This window comes from Pristiophorus japonicus, chromosome 10 (assembly GCF_044704955.1).
Source record: "Pristiophorus japonicus isolate sPriJap1 chromosome 10, sPriJap1.hap1, whole genome shotgun sequence".
Lineage (NCBI taxonomy): Eukaryota > Metazoa > Chordata > Chondrichthyes > Pristiophoridae > Pristiophorus > Pristiophorus japonicus.
In genome coordinates this window covers 133,439,670-133,459,112 of record NC_091986.1, presented here as the reverse complement: position 1 = coordinate 133,459,112, position 19,443 = coordinate 133,439,670, and positions in this window count along the sequence as shown.

Below are 19,443 nucleotides of genomic sequence, written 5' to 3'. Positions count from 1 at the left end.
CAACAATTCGACTTATCTAAAACCTGTATTAAGATCGAATGAAAGTATGGTATCTCCAAAGGACAATGGTCCTTGGACAAGATCAAAGGGGTCTGGGGAAAAATGACCCGTATGAAAAATAAAGAGTGAACCAGATGGTCCTTAGCAATTAAGGGACAGATCCAACAGCGGAATGAAATTATGACGCGTTCCCAACATGATAGGGACCTGACCAGTACAAAGGACCAATTGCAAGCGGTTTGTGAACAACTGAGACAGTAAAAGATTGAACTTGAAAAGTTGGAAGCGGAAGTTAAAGATCTTAAAGGTGAAATTAAAGAATGGAAAAAATCATTCGGTCAAGAGACAGTAATTGGAAAAGGGAAATGTATTGGTCAATTCCCAGGGTACCCATGTTTGGATAAATTAAAAGCGCAAACCCGAAGACACAACCAAGGAATAGATACGGATTCTGAGTCCTCTGACGATACAGGAGGGTGAAGAATTAGGGGTGCGCTTTGCCCCGTTTAAAAAAAAACGAGTTGTAGTTAAATCAGAAGAGACTGCGGATGAGGACGGAACCAAAAAAATGAAGAACAGGGTATATGCAAAATACTTAGTTCATGATCCGGCAGACCCAGAGAAAATTGATAAATGCTCCAACGAGTTGCCCAATCCAAAGAAAAGGGGAGTGAAAACGTGGGACCAATTGGAGCGCTGAAGAAATATACATCAACTCATCCCTGGGACGGAGTGCAGATTTTGACCATAATGGTGCCAAAAACACAAGAAAGCAAATTGTACGACAAGGTAGAAGAAGCTTTGGGGCGGGATGAGCAAGAATTAGATGCAGGCTGGGATGTGATTAAACATTGGCTGCAAGCCTTCAGTCCAGCTAAGACAGACTGGGGAAAAATTGTAGCCTGCCAACAGAAAGGAACAGAGGAGGTCCTGGAGTATGATGAGCGGTTTAGATGCACGTGGCTAGAACATTTGGGTATGAATCATACAGATGAGGAAATGGATGAACAAGTGTTTGGACTCCTGAAAGCAGCTTTCGTGGCAGGTCTAAAGCCAGAACTGTCCAAAATGCTTACGGTAGTGTTGCCGGACTGGGAAGGTAGAGGAACTACCTTTGCAGCGTTAGTGGATCGATGTAACCAATTAGATCTGGATATGGGAGCTAAAGTCCGAGCTGTACAGGCTATGGGATGGAAATCCCAGGATTCTGATAAACAGTCATTAGGAAAATTACCCGGAAAATGTCATTATTGTGGGAAAGGAGGTCACTGGGCCAAGACATGTAGGACGAAACAGCAAGGTCATGGCCGGGGAAGAGGATGCAGCCAGGGATACAATTCAGCCAACAAACCAGGCTTGTCACAAGATAACGACCTCATAGAAGCATTTAAGCGACTGACAATACAACAACAGAAGGAGTTACTTGGGATAGCAAAAAATGTTGAGAGCCCGACCTGGCCCCCCTCCTCGCACTAATACAACAGAGGGGAGATGGGCTATATATAACTGTGAGGGTGGGCGATAAGGATGTGGACTATCTTTTAGACACAGGGGCGGAATTAACATGTTTACCCCTACAATATGGAGACTTTTTGCCATTGGTTGGTAGGGCACGTACAGTCTATCGAGTTGGGGGCCATAAAATGGAAATTAAAAGGACAACACCGGTACTTATAGGGCTGGGTCCACATGAACTAACCACGCCGGTCTGAATAGGCCCAGTAGATCAACCCCTTTTGGGAATGGACGTCGTAATCCAAGTAGATTCATCGTTGCATTTCGAGGATGGTCGGGTGACATGGTCAATTATAACTTTGAAGAAAGAAGAATTGAAGGAACACCCGATATGGGCTAAAGATAACAACGATTGTGGCCTACTCCAGATGGAGCCTGCGTCATTTACCGGGAACAAGCCTCCATGCACTAAACAGTATCCCATCAGTCCAACTGCCATCGCTGGAATCTTACCGGTTATTCAGCAATTGGAGAAACAAGTGGTGCTTATTAAAACGCATAGCTCCTCCAATAGCCCCGTGTGGCCGGTACAGAAATCTAATGAAACTTGCCGTTTGACCATCGATTATAGGAAAGTTAACCAGTGTATTGATCAAAAAGCTCCTTTGGTCGCAGATCCCTCCACCATTTTTAATGCCCTCAAACCGGAACATAAATATTTCTCGGTTATAGATATGGCCAACGGATTTTGGTCGGTGCCTCTGACACTGGAGGTTCAACAGTGGTTTGCTTTCACTGTCCAAGGACAACAGTATACTTGGACCCGGTTACCGCAGGGTTTCCACAACAGCCCTACGGTATTCCACATGGCTTTACAAAGCCATTTGCGAGAATTACCTCCCCTGTCATCCACAGTCATCCAATATGTAGACGATATCCTGCTAGCTTCAAACACGGAAGAACAGCATGAACAAGATTTGCGAGCTCTGCTGGATCACCTTTGGCTGAAAGGACATAAAGCCAGCATCGACAAAGCACAAATATTCCAAGAAGAGGTTGTATACCTGGGACAAAAGATTTCACAAGGAAAGAGAGAACTTACCCAGGATGGAACTGCAGCCATTTGGGCTGCTAAAAAACCCACCACTATTCAGGAATTAAGGTCTTTTTTGGGATTGTGTAACTTTAACAGAAATTGGATTGACTCCTTCACACAGCTTGCCCAGCCATTGAATGATATCTTAAAGGGGAAGCGTGCCTCTAAAGAAGCCATCACCCTCACTAAGGAACAGCAAGAGGCCTTCCTGAGTTTGAAAAAGGCTTTGTGTTCGGCACCGGCTCTGAGAATCCCCGACAGTGGTAAGCCATTTACCCTGCTTGTCCACGAGAAAGAAGGATACATGATAGCTATACTGACACAAGAACATGGGGATCGGCAAAGACCTATTGGCTATTATTCGGCAAAACTGGATGCGGTAGCCCTCGGATGGGGAAGTTGCCTAAGGGCCATGGAAGCTACATGTCGAGCGGTAATGATCACTGCGGGTCTAGTCCTCGACCAAAAGCTGATTGTCAAGTGTCCCCACGCCGTACACGCTTTGCTGTCTATGAACAGAATGTCTCAGGTGACGGCAGCTAGATGGACCCACTGGACAGCAGTTTTGGAAGCTCCTAATCTCCATATTGTCTGGGCCAGCCCGATTAATCCCGCAACTATGCTCCCAATGTCAGAATCGAGGGAGCAAGAGGGGGGAGAATGTGAAGAGCATGACTGCATGGAGATTTTAAAAGAAACAGAAGAAGCAGCCTGAGCAGCAGAGGAGCCTCTACACAACCCAGACCTCATCCTGTTTACAGATGGTTCCTCCTTTGTGGACAATGGTACCAGAAAAGCAGGATGGGCAGTTACAACCTTATCTGAGGTAGTGGCAAAAGGATGTTTACCCTCAGGAACGTCAGCACAACAGGCCGAGTTACGGGTCCTGTCAGAAGCATGTCGAATAGCAGAAGGACAGACAGCTAATGTCCACACAGATTCGCGTTGTGCTTTTGGAGTCGTTCACGACTTTGGTCTGTTATGGTGGAAAAGAGGATTCCTCACTGCTGCTGGTACACCTATCCGAAATGAAAAAGAAGTCCGAGACTTACTAGAGGCTATACAATTACCTCAGGAAGTGTCCATCCTGAAGTGTAAGGCCCATACCAAGGAAAATACCACAGAAGCACAGGGAAATGCCCTAGCCGACCAGGTAGCTAAAGATGCCGCCTCACAGGGCACTCCCCCAGAAGAACCAACACAGATGTGCAGATTGAAAGCACTCAGGACTCTGACACGAGACCTTCAAACAATGCAAGGCGCGTGCTCCAGAGAGGAAAAATGGACATGGATTGAGGCAGGAATTAAGCTATGCGAAGATGGTGTCTGGAGACAAAGAGTTACCGACAAGCCAGTCGCGCCACAAGCACTTATGCCTTTTTTAGCCCAAGAGATCCACTCGTGGGGACACTTGGCCTCACAACAGATTAGGGCAACCTGAAACAGAACTACAGGTCTAAGGCTATTTGAAATTATAATAGGAAAAGACCCATGTCGCTGCCAGGAACTATCGATTTACGGAAAGCTGATGTTCACTTAATGAGTGACACTTTGTTATCATACTGTCAGAACCTAACCAATGCTATTCGTTCTGTTTCCCGACAGGTATCGGCAGCTTGGGGTAATCCACCCGAAGGAGGACACGACATCATCCCAGGAGTCTGGGTGTATGTGAAAAAGTTGCATAAAGAACCTTTGGGTGCCAAGTGGGAGGGACCTTACCAAGTGTTATTGACCACCCAGGCAGCTGTTAAAGTCCAAGGAAAGAAAGCCTGGATCCACGCCTCACACGTTAAACGAGCACCCGTAACTGAAGCTGAAATCTAATAAGGACAATTATTTTTTGCCAAAATGTATAAATTTACTGTACTACTGACTGTAGGTATTCTAGGCATTTGCCTTCTTCTTACTAGCTGACCTTCTGCACCAAAGGGAAATAGTAGAGTACCCAGGCAATTACATGTAAATACTTTTTTATATATGTCATACATTTATGTCAAACAAAGTAACATTTCTAGTTGTTGGGTGTGTACGCATATTCCTATTCACTCAAAGGGAGGGATTCCCTTGAGGTCAATCCCCTTGAATATCTCGGAAATGGCTGAGTGGATAATTAATCAAAACAAAACAGGCAATGCGTTTCAGGATACGGAAAACTGGGCACGTAAATGGAAGTCAACAGGTTATAATCTGACTACCTTTGAAAGGGGGTACCAACCGTGCTGCAATAATTCCAAACGGCCCCCATTTTTTGTTATCACTAATACAACGGGGATAGGAAGACCGGGGGAATCGGTCTGTCTGATTAGAAACATCAAAGGAGGCCAAAATATTGGGTATAGTAACTGCTCCCTGAGTTATAATATAATCAAGCCACGGAACCGTCCAAACTGGGCCGATGTGGGAGTTCTTAACGTAACGGGGATTCTGAATAAAACAGATGGAAAAGCCTGGACAGGCCCCGGAGTGTTGCTGACAAAGAAACAGCTAACATTCATTGCCTATAATGGCACCTATTGGGTGTGTGGCCACAAGACCTACCCTTGGCTGCCCCAGAATTGGATGGGATACTGCTAATTAGCCTACATTGTGCCATATATGTATCATATAAAGTTACTGTTGGAACATCTACACCGTCCTAAGAGAGCTATCACAGAAACAGAGAGGTTCTTTGCCATTCTGATCCCCGGGTATGGGACCGCCAAACTGGCAAGGGAATCCATTAACATGGCATCCGTTGTGGAACTGGTAGCCAATGATACTTCAGAGGCCCGAGTTAAAATCAATGCAGAAATGGTAGCAATCTGCACAGTAGCCCTCCAGAATAGACTGGCCCTTGACTACATCATAGAAACATAGAAACATAGAAAATAGGTGCAGGAGTAGGCCATTCGGCCCTTCTACCCTGCACCGCCATTCAATGAGTTCATGGCTGAACATGCAACTTCAGTACCCCATTCCTGCTTTCTCGCCATACCCCTTGATCCCCCTAGTAGTAAGGACCTCATCTAACTCCTTTTTGAATATATTTAGTGAATTGGCCTCAACAACTTTCTGTGATAGAGAATTCCACAGGTTCACCACTCTCTGGGTGAAGAAGTTTCTCCTCATCTCGGTCCTAAATGGCTTACCCCTTATCCTTAGACTGTGACCCCTGGTTCTGGACTTTCCCAACATTGGGAACATTCTTCCTGCATCTAACCTGTCTAAACCCATCAGAATTTTAAACGTTTCTATGAGGTCCCCTCTCATTCTTCTGAACTCCAGTGAATACAAGCCCAGTTGATCCAGTCTTTCTTGATAGGTCAGTCCCGCCATCCCGGGAATCAGACTGGTGAACCTTCGCTGCACTCCCTCAATAGCAAGAATGTCCTTCCTCAGGTTAGGAGACCAAAACTGTACACAATACTCCAGGTGTGGCCTCACCAAGGCCCTGTACAACTGTAGCAACACCTCCCTGTCCCTGTACTCAAATCCCCTCGCTATGAAGACCAACATGTCATTTGCTTTCTTAACCGCCTGCTGTACCTGCATGCCAACCTTCAATGACTGATGTACCATGACACCCAGGTCTCGTTGCACCTCCGCTTTTCCTAATCTGTCACCATTCAGATAATAGTCTGTCTCTCTGTTTTTACCACCAAAGTGAATAACCACACATTTATCCACATTATACTTCATCTGCCATGCATTTGCCCACTCACCTAACCTATCCAAGTCGCTCTGCAGCCTCATAGCATCCTCCTCACAGCTCACACTGCCACCCAACTTAGTGTCATCCGCAAATTTGGAGATACTACATTTAATCCCCTCATCCAAATCATTAATATACAATGTAAACAGCTGGGGCCCCAGCACAGAACCTTGCAGTACCCCACTAGTCACCACCTGCCATTCTGAAAAGTACTCATTTACTCCTACTCTTTGCTTCCTGTCTGACAACCATTTCTCAATCCATGTCAGCACACTACCCCCAATCCCATGAGCTTTAACTTTGCACATTAATCTCTTGTGTGGGACCTTGTCGAAAGCCTTCTGAAAGTCCAAATATACCACAGCAACTGGTTCTCCCTTGTCCACTCTACTGGAAACATCCTCAAAAAATTCCAGAAGATTTGTCAAGCATGATTTCCCTTTCACAAATCCATGCTGACTTGGACCTATCATGGCACCTCTTTCCAAATGCGCTGCTATGACATCCTTAATAATTGATTCCATCATTTTACCCACTACCGATGTCAGGCTGACCGCTCCATAATTCCCTGTTTTCTCTCTCCCTCCTTTTTTAAAAAGTGGGGTTACATTGGCTACCCTCCACTCGATAGAGATTGATCCAGAGTCAATGGAATGTTGGAAAATGATTGTCAATGCATCTGCTATTTCCAAGGCCACCTCCTTAAGTACTCTGGGATGCAGTCCATCAGGCCCTGGGGATTTATCAGCCTTCAATCCCATCAATTTCCCCAACACAATTTCCCGACTAATAAGGATTACCCTCAGTTCCTCCCCCTTACTAGACCCTCTGACCCCTTTTATATCCGGAAGGTTGTTAGTGTCCTCCTTCGTGAATACCGAACCAAAGTACTTGTTCAATTGGTCTGCCATTTCTTTGTTCCCCATTGTGACTTCCCCTGATTCTGACTGCAGGGGACCTACGTTTGTCTTGACTAACCTTTTTCTCTTTACATATCTATATCCTGGCTGAAAAGGGAGGTACTTGCGCCCTACTCGGAACTGAGTGTTGCACATATACCCCAGATAGCTTCGAAGAAATTACCCACTTAGCGGAGCACATCCAAAAGGAGGTAGAAAAACTTAAGCAACCCCCATCATTCACTTTGTGGAGTGGAGCCACTGAATGGCTAGGTTCAATAGGAACTTTATTGGTGGAAGGTTTAATTCTATTCATTGTAATTATTTTACTTTTATATTGTTTGTTTATGTTGATTAAATGTTGTTGCGACCAGGCGGCTGTAGCTGCTGTCCCGCAGGTGAGACACCTTGCAGGTCCCAGCAGACCGTCTGTACATGGCACAGGGGTATGTTATGCTTAAGGGAAGGTTGTTTACTGATTGAATTAAGATATTGATTTGGATTTAATTGGAATGAGGTTAATTAACCGACTAAAACCAGATTTCCATTGTGGCCACGATGGAATTCGGGTTAGTGTAAATTTATGTGGTAGCTACCTGTCTGGACATGTGGCGAAACACATCAACAAATTTTAGAAGGAAACTTTATTAACATGTATGAAATTATTTTGTAGAATGTTCAACCAGTGATACCTGATGTTTTATGATTCAGTTTGTGAAAGAATCAAAGGGGGGATTGATAGAGAATTCAAACAGGCTGAAACCTTGAGAAAACATAGATCCCAGTCACAGACCCCTGCCTACATGAGAATTAGCAAATTGTATTGAGCTATAACTCACGCTTGACATTTCAGGACTTTGGGTAGGGAGCCAATCATGGGTTAACAACATACACTGTTGGATCAATTGAGCCAATAAGGTCAAAGGAGGCGAGCTCACAATTGTAAATTGATCCAGGATAAGTACAGCCATTTTTTGCCATGTGTTTCAGAAGGACAAAGGACCTGGCATAAAGCCAGTACTTTGTTGTAGCTGCCAGAATAAAATTACTTTAAATCTATCACCGGATTTTGCAATTCATTAAAAATTAAGAGATCTAACAAGCAATAGTTAAAGATGCCAGCATTGGCTAAATTTTTAGCCATTGGCAGCCTTCTCCCCAGCTCAGTCTAAAAATGGCATTGGGGTCGTATTGCCATCTTAGGACCCGATTTAAATATTTTCATTAGCTGGGCATTGTCTTTAGTTCGCCGCTTGGGTCTCCTAGTCGGAGGACCCCAGCAAAATGGTGACAGCATCGCGACAGCAGTGACAGTGGGGTATCCTAACTCGCACCAAGTCCCGCTCACCCATCATCCCTGTGCTCGCTGACCTACATTGGCTTCCAGTTAAGCAACACCTCGATTTCAAAATTCTCATCCTTATTTTCAAATCCCTCCATGGCCTTGCTCCTCCCTGTCTCTGCAATCTCCTCCAGCCCCACAACCCCCCGAGATATCTGTGCTCCTCTAATTCTGCCCTCTTGAGCATCCCTGATTATAATCACTCAACCATTGGTGACCATGCCTTCTGTTGCCTAGGCCCCAAGCTCTGGAACTCCCTGCCTAAACCTCTCCGCCTCTCTACCTTTCTTTCCTCCTTCAAAACACTCCTTAAAACATACCTCTTCGATCAAGCTTTTGGTTATCTGCGCTAATTTCTACTTATGCGGCTCAGTGTAAATTTTTTTATCTCATAATACTCCTGCGAAGCACCTTGGGACATTTCATTACATTAAAGGCGTTATATAAATGCAAGTTGTTGTTGTATGCGCTCACACTCTTTTTTCAGGTCACATCCACCACATTTTTGCAAGGTGGGAGGCCCTTTTCCATATGTCTCTCTCATTTCTTTTGCAATATAAATTAATTCCTTTTCCGATGACATGAGAACATAAGAACATAGGGCCCAATTTTGGCCATGCCGTTTTTTTGGCACACTGACCCATTGTGTGCCGACTTTGTGCGCTATAAACTGCCCCGAAAAAAATGGCCCCATCCTGGCCACTCTGCAGAGCCTCCCGTGCCCTGGCACGGTGCAGATATATCAGTCCCAAGGAGGACCCCAGCAAAATGGTGACAGCATCGCGACGGCAGTGACAGTGGGGTATCCTAACGCGCAACCAAGTCCCGCTCACCCATCATCCCTGTGCTCGCTGACCTACATTGGCTTCCAGTTAAGCAACGCCTCGATTTCAAAATTCTCATCCTTTTTATCAAATCCCTCCATGGCCTCATCAGTCCCTGTCTCTGCAATCTCCTCCAGCCCCACAACCCCCCGAGATATCTGTGCTCCTCTAATTCTGCCCTCTTGAGCATCCCTGATTATAATCACTCAACCATTGGTGACCATGCCTTCTGTTGCCTAGGCCCCAAGCTCTGGAACTCCCTGCCTAAACCTCTCCGCCTCTCTACCTTTCTTTCCTCCTTCAAGACACTCCTTAAAACATACCTCTTCAACTAAGCTTTTGGTTATCTGCGCTAATTTCTACTTATGCGGCTCAGTGTAAAAATTTTTTATCTCATAATACTCCTGCGAAGCACCTTGGGACATTTCATTACATTAAAGGCGTTATATAAATGCAAGTTGTTGTTGTATGCGCTCACACTCTTTTTTCAGGTCACATCCACCGCATTTTTGCTAGGTGGGAGGCCCTTTTCCATATGTCTCTCTCATTTCTTTTGCAATATAAATTAATTCCTTTTCTGATGACATGAGAACATAAGAACATAGGGCCCAATTTTGGCCATGCCGTTTTTTTGGCACACTGACCCATTGTGTGCCGATTTTGTGCGCTATAAACTGCCCCGAAAAAAATGGCCCCATCCTGGTCGCTCTGCAGAGCCTCCCGTGCCCTGGCACGGTGCAGATATATCAGTGGGGGGCGGAGCTACAGGCCTGCGCCGAAACGAGTGCCGGCAGCATCGCACATGCACAGTGGTGTCGGCCCCAATGATTGTGCATGCGCAATAGCGCCGAAACTTGGCACTCGGCCATTTGTGAAGTGCATCGCTGTGCAGCCCTGTTCGAGTTTAAAAATACTGGCTGCTTGCTGCCAGAACCCTACCCAATTCGATTTTTGAGCAGCCCTCGAAATGGACAGCCAGTGCTCCTGCTTGAAATAGGTGTGAGCCTTAATAAAATCCCTCCTCTCCCTCCCCCCCACCCGATGCCGGCGAGCCCAGCCTTTCCGCTCCCTCCCCTCCTCCCGATGCCGTCCCCCGAAGCCGCCGAGCCCAGCCTTTCCTCTCCCTCACTCCCCCCCCACCCTGATGCCGCCGAGCCCAGCCTTTCCTCTCCCTCCCCCCTCCCGATGCCGCATAGCCTAGCCTTTCCTCTCCCTCCCCCCCATGCCTCCCGATCCTCCCGATGCCGCGTCTGCTCTCAGGCAGCCCAGCCTTTCCTCTCCATTCCCCCTCCGCTGAGCATCCCGATCCGTCTTTGCCGGCCGCCCCTATCCCACGCTGAATGGCCTCGCATGCAGACCGGCCCGCTGTCTTCCCCGGCCCAAGGTAGGATTTACTTCAAATATTTAATTATTAATCAATTGTTTACCTCAGTTCTTTATTTTTATTTAGTTAATTGAAGTTTTATTTGTAATGTTTGCTGCTTGGTGCTTGGATGCAGGTCCTTATTTACTTATCTGCGCCGATTTCTTATCTGCCCGCAATGTTTTTCAGAGCTGACCTCATACACTGACCTAAATCGATTTGGTGTAAGTGTTAGCTGGCCAAAATGGCATAAATGGCTAGAACTGGCGAACGCCCCCTTTTGAAAAAAAAATTGAACTAAAAAAAATCGTACCTGGAGCAAGTTTATTGGGGAAAATGGTTTTTTTTGACTTACGCCAGAAACACCAAGTTACTCAAAAAAAATTGGAGCAAGTCATGGCCAAAATTGGGCCCATAAGAACATAAGAAATAGGAACAAGAGTCGGCCATATGGCCCCTCGAGCCTGCTCCGCCATTCAATAAGATCATGGCTGATCTGATCATGGACTCAGTTCCACTTCCCTGCCCGCTCCCCATAACCCCTTATTCCCTTATCGTTTAAGAAACTGTCTATTTCTGTCTTAAATTTATTCAATGTCCCAGCTTCCACACCTCTCTGAGGCAGCGAATTCCACAGATTTACAACCCTCTGAGAGAAGAAATTTCTCCTCATCTCTGTTTTAAATGGGCGGCCCTTTATGCTAAGATCATGCCCTCTAGTTCTAGTCTCCCCATCAGTGGAAACATCCTCTCTGCATCCACCTTGTCAAGCCCCCTCATAATCTTATACGTTTCGAATAAGATCACCTCTCATTCTTCTGAATTCCAATGAGTAGAGGCCCAACCTACTCAACCTTTCCTCACAGGTCAACCCCCTCATCCCCGGACTCAACCTAGTGAACCTTCTCTGAACTGCTTCCAAACCAAGTATATCCTTTCGTATTGTTTTTAATCTCATCTAAATCTTGTTTTTAATCTCACCTACTGCCATCTTTCAAAGGCACATTCACTTTAGTGCCATTTTTGCATTGTTATTAGGCACCACAAATACATTTAATCATGGGTATTGGATATAAATTGATTAGCTGAGTTATGGACATGCAACCCTACTTGCCCAATGTTCCCATATACCTGTAGCCATGTGCTATTTTATGCCCCAGTGCTAAAGAGGAAAATCTGTCCTTTACATAACTCACAAATGCTGCGGGATATCTTTTGAAAGCTGTTTTAAAATAAATAAATTGCCAAATGAAATGCTCCAATAATCCAATTGCCCATTTCAAAAAATTCCTACATTACCACACTTTGCATCATTCCTTTTGTGATTTAATCCCAGGTGGTTTACACCCATGATTTTCCATGTGAGTCCTTCATCCCAGCTACCCGCTTCGGAAAGAAATGTGAGGGTTCAAGTGAGATACTTCACATCAGGTAGGCAAGATGACTTGACTTGGGTCACTACATTAAATCTCCTAAACGCTGATTCAAGAGTGACATTTATAGGGACATCGAACATAAGAACATAAGAAATAGGAGCAGGAGTAGGCCACCTGGCTCCTTGAGTCTGCTCCACCATTTAATGAGATCATGGCTGATCTGATCATGGACTCAGCTCCACTTCCTGTCCGCATGGGAGAAAGATGTCTGTTTGTCCTCTCAGTCAGGGAATGGAACTCATAGTATTGCCTGGAGATCACTTTTAGCTCACTTCCCCTTCGTGTGAGGCCTTTAACAACCTAGCTTTTCTGCTGCTCTTATCTCAACCTGCCCAGATGTGAAATGTTCAAGAGCTGAAATTCAGCATCATTTCTCTTCTGATTTGTTGTAAATAAAAAAAACAATCCCATGTTATTGGGAGTGAAAAGACTTCTTTCAAAATAGAACTTTTGTGGGCCAATATCATGATCCCGACATAAGTGCTGCCAGAACCACATTGCATGGGGCTCCTGCACACGCTAGCAAAGTGGGCAGTTGGGTTTGCCATATAGTGCAAGCCATCCTAAATAGCAGAGGGAATATTCACGTTTTTGTTTTATTTCCTTGCAAGAACTCTTAGCTGGGAAAACCGACCTGGTACATCTGAATTCACAGCTTAAGCCAAGAACTGCCATTTCACAACCTTTGAAACTTAGTACTGACTGCCCCAAATGTGGGTTTTTCTCTCCTTTTAGTTCATTCTAATTGCAGAAAGCAGAATCTCACCAGGTAAACCTGGCAATAATTTTGCTGAGCTCGTGAAATGAGTAATCTCCACCAGAACAGGTGTGAACAATTAATAAAATGTTCCAACCAACTTTCATTGTCTGAAGCACATTGGTTCAGAGACCTTATCGGAATCCACATCTCCCACCTCTGTTGTCCTATTAATTTAACCCCTAGGGATCAAAATCAATCTCAATAGCAGCATTTACAAGATACATTACACCCCATGGAAGCACGGTCAGAAATCCCAAAATGTGGGAATGCTAAAGTACTATTGGTGCTTTCGTATTCTGCCTCTTCTTCTTAGGCGGTCCCTCGAAGCGAGGATGATTTGCTTCCACACCAAAAAGGGATGAGTTCACAGATGTTTCAATGAAGGACCTGACATTCCAGGTCCCGAACTACATGATGAAGGGCGGAAGATGCCTGTGTGTGGATTTTTTTAACGTGTGGTGGCCGTTGCACACCAGCCACCACATGGGCTTGACAGAGCTAGGTCTTGTTCCAGTGGCAAGGATTACCCAATACGACTGGAGACCTGCTCTGCTGCATGGACCTAGTGCGCGCACATATTGCAGTGTGGGCTGACCGATGCTGCCCCTGGGCCTTCGCCTCTTCTGGGCCCCGAACTCACACCTCTCCTGGGCCTCGATCACATCGCTCCATGATCTCTTGCTGCTCCTCCGCCCCAACCTCACAGCTCCTCTGCTGCTTGCCGCCTCTCCTGCTGTACCTGCTCCGCTCCAGTCAGCAGCCTTGATTTTGGTGACGTCCAATCCAGTCGCCCTTCTCCAATTCGTTGCCCTCCTGCATCAGCTCATGCTGCTCCCTGAAGTGGCATGCCTCCACACTGTTCCCGGGCCACCGCACCTCCACTCATTTTATGGCCCGATCTACGGCTGGTGCTTTCTCGCAGTTTCGTATTATGTGCGTTATATATATAGCACTATCACTGCTTTAGCACTATTGGTGCTATATCATTATGGATGCTATAGTAATATTGGTGCTAAAGTATTATCAGTGCTATAGTAGTAACAATGCTTTAGCATTATTGTTGCTCTAGTAATATTAATGTTGCAATATTATTATCCCTATAGTACTATGCCTTAGTACTATTGCTGCAATGCAAACTTGTTTCCCAACATACTGTGGTGTTGTGTACAGAAGCATCATTAACAATGGACTTAAGCAAGAAAATGCTTGGGGTTGTGACCTTCGACAAGATGTTCGGGAGTTATATTGTGGTACAAGTTGGGAGGGAGGTCAAATTGAATAATGAAATAAAACCAGAGGTCAAGGTGATGATCCCTTCTGTGTCATTTACATAAAATACTTTATTAGTGAGGTGGATACTCACATCATTTTCAGGATCCTGGTAAAGTAATTATAAGTATAAGCCTTTGTACATTCACAGCATAGTGTTAATATATAAACTGCAAGGTTTCTGGGGGGCCAAAATTGCCCTGCAGCCCGTCATGAGGCAGTAAACTTCCTGGCCCGGGTCAGTTAACGCCCGGCGTGGAATTGCCCTTTGCACCCCTCAAAGTAGGCGGAACGCTGTCTCAGGTGCTCTGCATCATTTCAGGGGCCCTCCCATGGCATCAGCATGGTGCTGAGGTCAGCGCTGCGCTGAACAGGTCAGCTGAAACGCCACAACATCCCTCCCCTTCATTTAAAGGTGAGGGCCACTGCGACCTCTGCATGGGCCTTCGGTGGCCACCACTGGGCCACCAAGGACAATCTTGAGTGGGCCAGTGGCCCGGCACGCAAAGAAGAGTTACCGGCGACGCTAACGTGACGCTAAAAAGGGGCAATTTCGGCCTCTTAGTGCTTTTCCCTGAGGACTATCTATCCAATTGTTAACCAAATCTGCGTGGTCATAAAGTGATGTTTTGGGGTTAAATTGGATAGCCCCCAAAAAACGCCTGTTCGATGTAATGCAGGCAGCACAGCATCTTCGTGCTGCCTGTTCATTGTCATGAATTCTGCGTGCAGCTAATGCTAACCATGCTGATGATTGGCTGCACGCATCAACATGAGACCCAAAAGAGTAACTTGCTCGCGGTACTTAAAGCTAGCCTACACTGCTTAAAGCTAGCCTGCACCTCTTAAAGGTGAGGTGCATTATGGCAAGAGCAGGTATTTTGTGAGCTGAATCTGACCTGGGAAAGAGAGAAGAATGGCTGAACATGGCAGATAGCTGGCACCAGGTTTTTACAACATTGCAGTGGAGGTCTTGGTGGAGGTGGTGGAAAGGAGGAGAGATGTCCTAGCTTTCCTTCCCTATCTTTCTTGAACACCTTGGGGCCGAAATTGCCCATATTGTTAAAGCCTTTTAAGGCAGGCGGAGGGTGCGACCCATCCACAATTACCCCCAGTCTGGTCTAACCGAAACCTTCCCTGGTGGCCCTTGCATGCCACGGTGCCTCACTAGGCCTCACAGCATCCCTCCCCTTTAACTGAAGGGGAGGGACGTTGCTATGCATCAGCACCACGCTGACATGGTCAATGCGGCGGTGATGGCCAGCGCCCTGCTCCCAACCCGAATCTGCCCATACATCATCTCAAAGAGCGCCCCAAAGCACAGGGAGGCAGTGTCACAGTTGAGCCGAATTTTTCGCTTCTTCCCTCCGACTCCCACTCTGCGCTAATTCGAATTATCCGCACAAAATGGGGTGGATGGCAATTATCTTCTCCTTATATCCAGAAATATTTAGTACACAATCCTGCCCTTTTTGAGCCAGGTCTCCAATATCGTCACATCATATTCCCGTGTGGCTATTTTCACCTGCAGCTCACCAACCTTGTTTACTATGCTTCGTCCGTTTAGACATATGCACTGTAAACCTATCTTAGACCTCCTTGTATTCGCTTTTAGTCGAACCCTACCAAATACTCTATAGCAGCGGGAGATCGAGAGGCCCATAAAAAGGGCGCAGAGTTCGGGAGGAGCCACAGCAGCGGGAGCGGGAGATCGAGGCCGAAAGTAAAACAAAGAAGTAAAAAGAAATCGAAGTGTGACGTCACAGCCAAGCGGATAAGTGATTGGCTGGTGGATTGGTGAGTATTTTATCTTTATCTTTTTCTTTTTCTTTTCTTATCAGCAGGAAACCTTCGGCATTGCTGCCAAATTTCGTTAATTTAAGGGTTAAGTCATGGAAGGAGAGCCCAGACCCATGCCATGCTCATCCTGTGCTATGTGGGAAATCAGGGACACTTCCAGTGTCCCTGACTACTATGTGTGCGGGAAGTGTATCCAGCTGCAGCTCCTGTCAGACCACATTGCGGCACTGGAGCTGTGCATGGATTCACTCTGGAGCATCTGCGATGCTGAGGATGTCATGAATAGCACGTTTAGTGAGTTGGTCACACTGCAGGTAAAGGTTACAAAGGCAGTTAGGGAATGGGTGACCACCAGGCAGAGCAGGAGTAGGAAGGAAGTGCAGGGGTCCCCTGCGGTCATCTCCCTCCAAAACAGATAAACCACTTTGGATACTGTTTGGGGAGATGGCTCATCAGGGGAAGGCAGCAGCAGCCAGGTTCATGGCACCGTGGGTGGCTCTGCTGCAGTGGAGGGCAAGAAAAAGAGTGGGAGATCTACAGTGATAGGGAATTCTATTGTAAGGGAAATAGATAGGCTTTTCTGCATCTGCAATCGAGACTCCAGGATCGTATGTTGCCTCCCTGGTACAAGGGTCAAGGATGTCTCGGAGCGGCTGGAGGGTATTCTGGAGGGGGAGGATGAACAGCCAGTTGTCGTGGTGCATATAGGTACTAAGGATATGGGTAAAAAACAGGATGTGATTCTATAAGCTGAATTTAGGGAGCTAAGAGTTAAATTAAAAAGTAGGACCTCAAAGGTAGTAATCTCAGGATTGTGACCAGTGCCACATGCTAGTCAGAGTAGAAATAGCAGGATAGTTAAGATGAATACGTGGCTTGAGGAATGGTGCAAGAGGGAGGGATTCAAATTCCTGGGACATTGGAACCGGTTCTGGGGGAGGTGGGGCCAATACAAACCGGACGGTCTGTACCTGGGCAAGACCGGAACCGATGTCCTAGGGGGACTGTTTGCTAGTGCTGTTGGGGAGGGTTTAAACTAATATGGCAGGGGGATGGGAATCTTTGCAGGGAGACAGAGGGAAGTAAAATGGTAAAAGGAGCAAAAGGTAGAAAGGAGATAAGGAAAAGTGGAGGGCAGAGAAATCAAAGGCAAAAATCAAAAAGGGCCACATTACAACATAATTCTAAAAGAAAAAGTGTTAAAAAATGAAGTCTGAAGGCTCTGTGTCTCAATGCGCGGAGCATTGGTCATAAGGTGGATGAATTAACTGCGCAGATAGCTGTTAATGGATATGATGTAATTGGGATTACGGAGACATGGCTCCCGGGTGAACAAGGCTGGGAACTCAACATCCAGGGGTATTCAATATTCAGGAAGGATAGAATAAAAGGAAAAGGAGGTGGGGTAGCATTGCTGGTTAAAGAGGAGATTAATGCAATAATTAGGAAAGACATTAGCTTGGATGATGTGGAATCTATATGGGTAGAGCTGCAGAACGCCAAAGGTCAAAAACTTTAGTGGGAGTTGTGTACAGACCTCCAAACAGTAGTAGTGATGTTGAGGAGGGCATCAAACAGGAAATTAGGGGTGCATGCAATAAAGGTGTAGCAGTTATAATGGGTGACTTTAATATGCACATAGATTGGGCTAGCCAATCTGGAAGCAATACGGCGGAGGAGGATTTCCTGGAGGGCATGAGGGATGGTTTTCTAGACCAATATGTCGAGGAACCAACTAGAGAGCTGGCCATACTAGACTGGGTGTTGCGTAATGAGAGAGGATTAATTAGCAATCTAGTTGTGCGAGACCCTTTGGGGAAGAGTGACCATAATATGGTAGAATTCTACATTAAGATGGAGAGTGACACAGTTAATTCAGAGACTAGGGTACTGAATTTAAAGAAAGGTAACTTCAATGGTATGACACGTGAATTGGCTAGGATAGATTGGCGAATGATACTTAAAGGGCTGACGGTGGATAGGTAATGGCAGACATTTAAAGATCACATGGATGAACTTCAACAATTATACATCCCTGTCTGGTGTAAAAATAAAATGGGGAATGTGGCTCAACCGTGGCTAGCAAGGGAAATTAGGGATAGTGTTAAATCCAAGGAAGAGGCATATAAATTGGCCAGTAAAAGCAGCAAGCCTGAGGACTGGGAGAAATTTAGAATTCAGTAGAGGAGGACAAAGGGCTTAATTAGGAGGGGTAAAATAGAGTATGAGAGTAAACTTGAAGGGAACATAAAAACTGACTGCAAAAGCTTTGATAGATATGTGAAGAGAAAAAGATTAGTGAAGACAAATGTCGGTCCCTTGCAGTCAGAATCAAGCGAATTTATAATGGGGAACAAAGAAATGTCAGACCAATTGAACAAATACTTAAGGTTCTGTCTTCACTAAGGAAGATACAAATAATCTTTTGGAAAAACGAGGGGACTGAGGGTCCAGCAAGAAGGAGGAACTGAAGGAAATCCTTATTAGTCAGGAAATTGTATTAGGAAAAATGATGGGATTAAAGACCGATAAATCCCTCGGGCCTGATAGTCTGCATCCCAGAGTACTTAAGGAAGTGGCCCTAGAAATAGTGGATGCATTGGTGGCCATTGTCCAACATTCTATAGACTATGGATCAGTTCCTGTGGATTGGAAGGTAGCTAATGTAACACCACTTTTTAAAAAAGGAGGGAGAGAAAAAACAGGTAATTATAGGCCGGTTAGCCTGACATCGGTAGTGCGGAAAATGTTGGAATCAATTATTAAAGATGTAATAGCAGAGCATTTGGAAAGCAGTGACAGGATCGGTCCAAGTCAGCATGGATTTATGAAAGGGAAATCATGCTTGACAAATCTTCTGGAATTTTGTTGAGGATGTAACTAGTAGAGTGGACAAGGGAGAACCAGTGGATGTGGTGTATTTGGACTTTCAAAAGGCTTTTGTCAAGGTCCCGCACAAGAGATTAATGTTCAACATTAAAGCACATGGTATTGGGGGTAACGTATTGATGTGGATAGAGAACTGGTTAGCAGACAGGAAACAAAGAGTAGCAATAAGCGAGTTCTTTTCAGAATGGCAGGCAGTGACTAGTGGAGTACCGCAAGGTTCAGTTCTGGGACCCCAGCTATTTACAATATACATTAATGATTTAGAAGAAGGAATTGAATGTAATATCTACAAGTTTGCAGATGACACTAAGCTGGGTGGCAGTGTGAGCCGTGAGGAGGATACTAAGAGGCTGCAGGGTGAATTGGACAGGTTAGGTGAGTGGGCAAATGCATGGCAGATGCAGTATAATGTAGATAAATGTGAGGTTATCCACTTTGGTGGCAAATACAGGAAGGCAGAATATTATCTGAATGGTGACAGATTAGGAAAAGGGGAGGTGCAACAAGACCTGGGGTGTGATGGTATATCAGTCATTGAAAGTTGGCATGCAGGTACAGCAGACGGTGAAGAAGGCAAATGGCATATTGGCCTTCATAGCGAGAGGATTTGAGTATA